Raw genomic sequence first — 8,251 nt, forward strand, 5'->3', positions numbered from 1 at the left:
CGCGCGTATTATGCCAGTTGTGGCTTAGGCCTCTATTGATGCGTCATGTCACCAGAGTGATGTGTTGGATTAGAGGAGATCATTGGGATCATTAATGAATACGAACGGATTTGATTTCAGCATGTTAGGAGGATCATGTCGAGGTTCAGCTCGGAAATTTGCTATGGTATTTACCAAAGGAGAAGTGGCCATATGAATAGTCGATCTCAGAAATGGTTATGGTTCAGTGCATATTTCATTTATCATTGGCAGTATATGAAAGTGATGGAATGAGACTTTAGTTGATAAGTTGTTTTCTACTAGTATTCGATTATTGTGGGCAGCTGCTGTGAATAGAAGTTATCGCTACGAGTGTTTGAGTTATGTGGTATATTATAGGATTGCTCCCGAGGTTGCAGGCATGGGTTATTACAGCTGGTTCGGGTCTATTCAGAGTATAGGTGTGAGGTTTTGATCGTATTGATGGTTTCGGAAGTAGAAATGTATTTCTATGGCTTATGGGCCAGATAAGATTGTGCTATTTCAGTTGGAATGTGTTATCGGACCTATATGAGATAGGGTAACGTGGGATCACCCACGGGTATATGCATGGTAAAATTATTCAGCTACGGGTTGGCTTTTAGAACAACTCTAGGTACGTTTGAGGACGAACGTGTGTTTAAGTGGGGGAGGATGTAACGACCCGACCGATCGTTTCGAGCTTTTGCACTTTGATTGACAGTTCTCGGGCATGTCTGGCCCCGTATGAAGTATTATGACTGATGTAAATCGTTAATTTTGGTTTTCACGGAAATCGATATGAATTCGAAAGAGCAGTCTCAGTCGAAAGCTTTGAATTTGAAAGGTTTGACCAAGAGTTGACTTATTTGTATATGAGCTCGGATCGGAATTTTTATGATTTGGTTAGTTGATTTGGGTGATTTATGACTTAGGAGTGTGATCGGAATTGGTTTTGGAGGTCCGGAGTAGAAATAGGCTTGAATTGGCGAAGTTAGTATTTTGACGATTTCTGGTTGATAGGTGAGATTTTGATCCGACGGTCGGAATGGAATTCCGAGAGTTGTTGTAGCTTCGTTATGTCATTTGTGATGTGTGTGCAAAATTTCAGGTCATTCGGACGTGGTTTGGTTGGGTTTTTGATCAAAAGCGTATTTCGGAAGTTTTTAGGAAACTTAGGCTTGAATTCGATGTGAATTGATGGATTTGATGTTGTTTGAAGTGTTTTGATGATTGGAACAAGTTTGAATAAGGTATTGGGTCATGTTCGTGCTTTTGGTTGATGCCACCGGGGCCTCGGGGTGATTTCGGATGGTTGGCGGGGAAATTGGAATTTGTGTTGCAGCTTTAGATTTGCTGCTTCTGGTATTTCCGCATCTGCGGTTTGTGGACCGCAGATGCGGGTGTATCATCGCAGAAGCGAAAATGGGTCAGGCAAGCTGGACCGTAGAAGCGGCTAAAGGGATCGCATCTGCGGAAGCGCAGATGCGGAAGTGGTTCGCAGATGCGGCTTAGGCCGGTTTAATGAACTCCGCAAAAGCGGATGTGTTGACCGCATATGCGGTACCGCAAAAGCGGATTTTGGACCGCAGATGTGGTCATGTATGGGCAGAATGTATATATGTCTTCCTTCGCGATTTTTGAAGGGTTTAACCATTTTTGCACTCGGAATTGGGAGCTTTGGGCGATTTTGAAGAGAGGAATCAAAGAGACATCGTTGAGGTAAGGATTTTGGACTTAAAACACATTCATATAGTAGAATTTCATGAATTTAAGGCTGTAACTAATGGGTTTAAAGGGCTAAAAATGGAGGATTAGGGCTTGAGTTTAAGAGTCCTTTAATGGAGGATTTGAAGGGTCATTTGAACTCCGATTTTGATATTGTTGATATGTATAAACTCGTGGAAGGATAAGGAACCCGTTGATGTAAAAATTTCTGAGTTTTGAGAAGTGGGACCGGGGCTTGGGTTTTTGGTAATTTCGGGATTTGTTCCCGTTATTGATTGTTTTCGCTTGGGCTTTGTTCCCTTAGCATATTGTGATGTATTCGTTCTAATTTTGGATAGATTCGACGCGCGTGGAGGCCGATTTGAGGGGCAAAGGCGTCGCGAGCGATTTCTCCGGTTCGAGGTGAGTAATGATTGTAAATGATATCCTGAGGGTTTGAAACCCCGGATTCACACAGTGTAGTGCTATATTGAGGTGAGACACGCGCTTGATGATGAGTGTGGGGTCGTTTACTGTAGGGGATTGTGACTTGGTCCATCCCGATTGACGCTTTTACTGCGTATTTGATTGAAACTTTTTTGTTATCATCATTATTTGGACTGATTGCCATATTTGGGCTTCGAGCCAACTATTTGAACCCTTCGGGGATTTTTATCACTATTTCCTTACTGTTTTAACCTACTTGTTGAACTCAGTCGTACTGTTTTCCACTGTTGTACAACTCAGCCACTTTTACTCGGTTTTGAAACTAAAATGATATATTAAATGATGTTTTGAGGCTGAGAACTACTATTTTTACTAACGCTTGAGAGGCTTATGTGATTTCTGGACTGAGTATGGCCGAGGGCCAAATGTGAGGATACTATGGGATCGGGTTGCGCGCCGCAGCAGTGTTATACTGATATTGATATGAGGTCGAAGGCCTAGATTTGATGTCACGAGATCGATTGATATTGGGCTTGGGTCGTAAGGGGCCCCTCTCAGAGTCTGCACACCCCCAATGAGCACCGTTGACGAGATATATGGATCGGGATGCACGCCGTAATGATATATGGATCGGGCTGCACGCCACAGCGGTGTTGGTACTGTTCTACGTGTTGACTTTACTTCATCTGTCTACCATTATCTTTTGTTTGTGCTACTTCATGTGATATCTATCTGATCGCCTAGCATTTATCTGTTAATTGAGTGTTGTGCCCGAGGGGCGGATTTTCGTGCTTATTTGCACTATTTGTTTGCATTCATTTGCGTAACAGTTGAAAAAGTCATTTTTAAAAGAGGTTTAAACTGAGCTAAGATGTCTTTCCAAGGATTTCACAGTTTTACTGCTTTTATTCAAAGGGTTTTAGACTGCTCTATACATCATGCTGATGCATTTTTCGTGATTTCTTACTGCTCAATTATTATTTACCTTTATTACTCTGAGTTGGAGTACTCACTTTACTCCCTGCACCTCGTGTGCAGATGTAGGTATTTGTTCACTCGGTAGCGGGTTTTGAGCTGGTCAGAGGCTAAGTTATCAGAGTTTAGTGAGGTGACTGCCAGCGTTCGTAGCACTGCATCTCTTCCTTTTGTTTATCAGTACTATTTTATATGTTTCAGGCCTTGCAGTTGTATTTATACTCTAATAGATGCTCGTGACTTGTGACACCCCGGTTTGGGTTATGTCGGGTTGTACTTTCGCTAGTTATTATCATTTAATCATATTTAAACTGCTTATGAACTGTTTAACCGCTTTAAATAAGATGTATTGGGTTTAGTTGGCTGACCTTGTCTTCACAAGAGGTGTCATCATGACCGGATCGGGGATTGGGTCTTGCACTATTAAAGCAAAAGGAACAATAAATCCAGCAGTGAGACGCTTACAGTTTTCAGAAGCAACTGGATCGGAGAAGCCAACTCCTACGACAACTAATATTGTACGAGGGAATCGTAGCTCGCAATTGGGTAAAACATTATCATTTATTCCTCCAATTGATAGAGATGGTAAGAAAATTGTTAAATTGAGTGAGGATGATCTGCAATCTCAGACGAATTATTGGAAAACCTCTCTAATTGGATACATAATAGGGGAAAATCCTTATGAAAAAGCTATGGATAATTTTGTAATGAATGTGTGGTATTTTGTTACTAAGCCTCAGATTCTGATTCATTTTGAGGGACACTACATTTTTAAATTTCACACTATAGCTGATAGAGATCAAGTTCTTCAGTCAGGACCATACACATACAGGAACAAACCTATGATTGGCTATGGGAAATTGACTTTTCATTCAATAGAGACATCTTAAGCACAATTCCAATTTGGGTGAGATTTCCTGGGCTACCTGTGGGGTATTGGTCGACTGAAGCCCTAAGTAAAATGGCTAGTGTGGTGGGAAACCCTTATACACTAATACATTTACTGCTGATTATGAGAAAATATCCTATGCTAGAGTCCTTGTGGAGGTAGATGCTACATATCTTCTGCTAGATTAGATAGAGATAGAGACACCTTTTGGGCCAATGGTACAACCTATTGAATATGATTGGAAACTTGTTTTTTGTAATGACTGTCTGAAATTTGGGCATGACTCTATTGATTGTTGGCATAACACAAAGTGTGATGAGGAGCAGGATACTGAGGAAGGGGAAGGACCAAGGAGACAGAGAAGAAAAGCAAAGAAACAAGGCAAAACTGTTAGACAAGCCTGGCTTGTAAAAAATCCTCAAGTGAATGCAGAGTCAGATCCTCAAAAAGGAATAGTCCTGCAAGAGAAACTTACTCAAGAAATTGATTGCTTGGAGAAGGTTAGTGGGAGTATAAAGACTACACAGCAGACTACTTCTCTGCCATGTCAGGCAAGAGATGGGACCAACACACAGGAGATTATCTGCAGCAATACTATGGTAGAAGGAGATATTGACAAAGGAAAGGCAATTGCTGAGATACAGGATGCTGGGAGTAGAGGACAATAGGAAGATCCAGGTCCAACTTTCTATGATTATTGTCACTTGGAACATTAGGGGCTAAGTCAAACCTATAAGCAAAAAGAAGTCAAGAATTTTCTAGCTACAAATAAAGTAGATGTAATGGGATGTATAGAAACCAGAGTTAAGGAGTACAAGGCTAAGAAAATACAAAAAAAGATTGCCCAGGGATGGAATACTTGCTGCAATTATTCATGTGCCATGAATGGGAGAATTTGGATAATTTGGAAAGCTCATATACAAGTACATATTACCCATATTACAGATCAATTCATCCATTGCTTAATAGAAGATACTAACACTCAATTTAAAACATATATGAGTGTCATTTATGATCAGAATGATGGCCACCAAAGGGAGAATCTATGGAGGGATCTTAGACAGATAAATATACCGGCCCAGGAAACATGGCTGCTCAGTAGAGATTTCAATAATGTTTTATCTTCTAAGGATAAAATAGGATCCCCTAAAATTGCTGCTGAAATACAGAGATTTAAGGAGGTGATTGATACTCTACAACTTACCCCATTTAGAGCTAAAGGTTAGTATTACACTTGGATAAATAAGTAAGGTACTGGTTCAAGAGTCTATAGTAAGATAGACTGGACATTGGGGAACTATTAGTGGATTCAGCTGTATGGTCATATAGAAGCTGATTTTTTGAATCCATCAGTTTCTGATCATTCCCCTATCTTAATCAAATGTGTTAAATAAAAGTTATTGCATCCTAAACCATTTAAGATATATACAAATATCATGGAGTTTCCACAATTTCAGAGTAATATCCAGCAAGTATGGAATCAGGACTATGATGGAGCACCTATGCAACAGATATGGTGCAAACTGAAGACTATGAAGGAACAACTGAAGGATATAAATGCCTATATGGATTCATACAAACAAAAGCTTAAGCAGGAAAGAGAAAAATTGGATATTATTCAGAGTCAAATTCAGTAGGATCCTTTGGCACAAGGCCTTTTTGATGAAGAGAAAGACACTCTAGCTGAAATTGAGAAATGGAGCAATGCGGAGAAACAAGTGATGAGGCAAAAGTCCAAGTCTTGATGGATTGAATGTGGAGATGCTAATACAAAGTATTTTCATGCTCAGTGAAAGATTTCCAGTCAGAATAATATAACTTCCATATATACTGATACATGAATAAAACTAACCTAGCCCAAATTAGTTGAGCAGGTGTCAGTGTATTTCAATCTTTGATGGGAGATTGTGCTACCGAGATGCCATGTGCAAACATAACTATAATTAAGGAAGAACCATGCTTAACTATATCACAACAAATAAGTTTAATTCAGGATGTTACAATGGAGGAGATCATAGCTGCAGTAAAGGAGATGCCTAAAGACAAAGCACCAAGAGTTGATGGGTTCCCTGTGGAATTCTTTACCACAAATTGGGAGATAGTAAAAGAGGATATATTTGCTATTGTAAATGACTTCTTTTCTACTAGCAGATTGCCTGGAATGATTAATACAATAGCTATTACACTAATGCCTAAAGTGCCATCACTTGCAACAGTAAAGGACTACATACCTGTTGCATGCTGTACTACACTTTATAAGATCATATCCAAACTCATTACAAGAAGGATAGAAACTATTCTTGATGGGTTGGTTGGTCAATCTCAATCAGCATTTGTTGAAGGGAGAAGTATAATTGATAACATTCTGCTTAGCCGTGAATTGTTCAAAGGGTATTCCAGAAAAGGTGTCTCTCCTAGATGTATAATGAAGGTGGATTTAAGGAAATCCTATGATACTCTGGAATGGAGTTTTCTTAGACAAATGCTTATTGATCTTGGGTTTCTATTCAAATTTGTACAGTGGATAATGACATGTGTCACCACTATATCATATTTCTTGGTCCTAAATGGCGGTCTGACAAGGCCTTTCAAAGGAAAGAGAGGGATTAAGCAAGGAGACCCAATGTTCCATACTTGTTTGTTATTGCTATGGAATATTTGAGTAGAGAACTGGGACAATTGCATCAGAATGGAAACTTCAATTTCCATCCTAAATACAGGAAACTAAACAATACACATATATGCTTTGCTGATGACCTTCTAATGTATTGTAGAGCTGATTTTGAATCCATAATGATCCTAAATGCTGCCTTCCATAGATTCTCAGCTGCATCTGACTTACAGGCAAGTGTTAGTAAAAGTACAATATATATGGTTGGGATTTCTCAAGCTGAAAGAAAAGAAATACTTGAAATATTGGGGTTCACTGAAGGAAAGCTCCCTTTCAAATATTTGGGAATTCCTTTAGATTCTAAGAAGCTAGAAACTTATCAATATTTGCCTCTTATTGAGAAGATAACAACAAAAATCACATGGTGGTCAGCAAAACTTCTATCTTATGTTGGTAGGTGTCACCTGATAAAGGCTGTTATTTTTGGTATTCAGACATATTAGGCACATATTTTTATTGTTCCAAAGAAGGTGATGAAAATAATTGAAGTAATATGCATAACTTTCTTATGGACCGGTGTTGCTAATATTTCAAAGAAGGCACTAGTAGCTTGGGAAAAGGTGTGCAGACCAATAGCTGCTGGAGGTCTCAATGTACTGGACATAAAGTGTGGAACAAAGCTGCAATTATTAAATATCTATGGGACATAACAAGGAAGAATGACTGTTTATGGATAAGGTGGGTACACATTTCTATATAAAGAACAAGAACTTGGAACAGTGAATACCCCTAAGATAATATTTTGGGTGGTAAGAAAGATACTAGATAGTAGAAGTTTGATCATGGAGCATCAACAACTCCAAGGAAGCATTCACAGTAGATTACAGGCAATGTGCAAGAATGAAAAATTTCATATCAAGCAGATGTACTTGAAGCTAATACCAGATTACCTCAGAGTTGAATGTAAGAGTTTAATGCTGCATACAAATATACATCCTAGATATAGATTCACTCTTTGACTTGCAGCACAACAGACACTAGCATCAGTTGACAGACTATTGAAGATTGGTATTCAAGTTCATGCAGCTTGTGCATTATGTGGGCATAATCTAGAATTATTTAACAACTTGTTCTTTGAATGCTCAAACACAAAGAAATTGTTGTATAGATTATGCTTATGGCTGGGTATAAGAGGAACATTTGAGGATGGGAAGCTGAACTGAAATGGGCATGCAAGAAAGCTAAAAGCAGGAAAGGAATAAATGATATAACCACCTATATTTTTGCCATAACTGTTGCAATGATTTCGAGGGAGAGAAACATAATCTGCTTTGATAAAGCCAAGTATGATGAACTTCAAATATGCAGAGAGACAGTGATGCACATACATATCAGAGGGAAGAAAATCAGCAAATGGAAGGGCACATTACACTAGCAGAATTGGATTTCAAGATGCAACTAAGAGTAGGAACATAATAGGAGTTGATTAGAATAGTGTCTGTATTTGAGAAGTAATATAGATAGATAGACACAAAGTGTTAAATAGTAAGTTGTGATGTAAGTGGTAGTATCCTGTCAAAGTTGCTACTAGGACTCAAAATGTACAGAATTTTTGAGTATCAATA

The sequence above is a fragment of the Nicotiana tabacum genome, chromosome 11 (assembly GCF_000715075.1).
Source record: "Nicotiana tabacum cultivar K326 chromosome 11, ASM71507v2, whole genome shotgun sequence".
NCBI classification, from domain to species: domain Eukaryota; kingdom Viridiplantae; phylum Streptophyta; class Magnoliopsida; order Solanales; family Solanaceae; genus Nicotiana; species Nicotiana tabacum.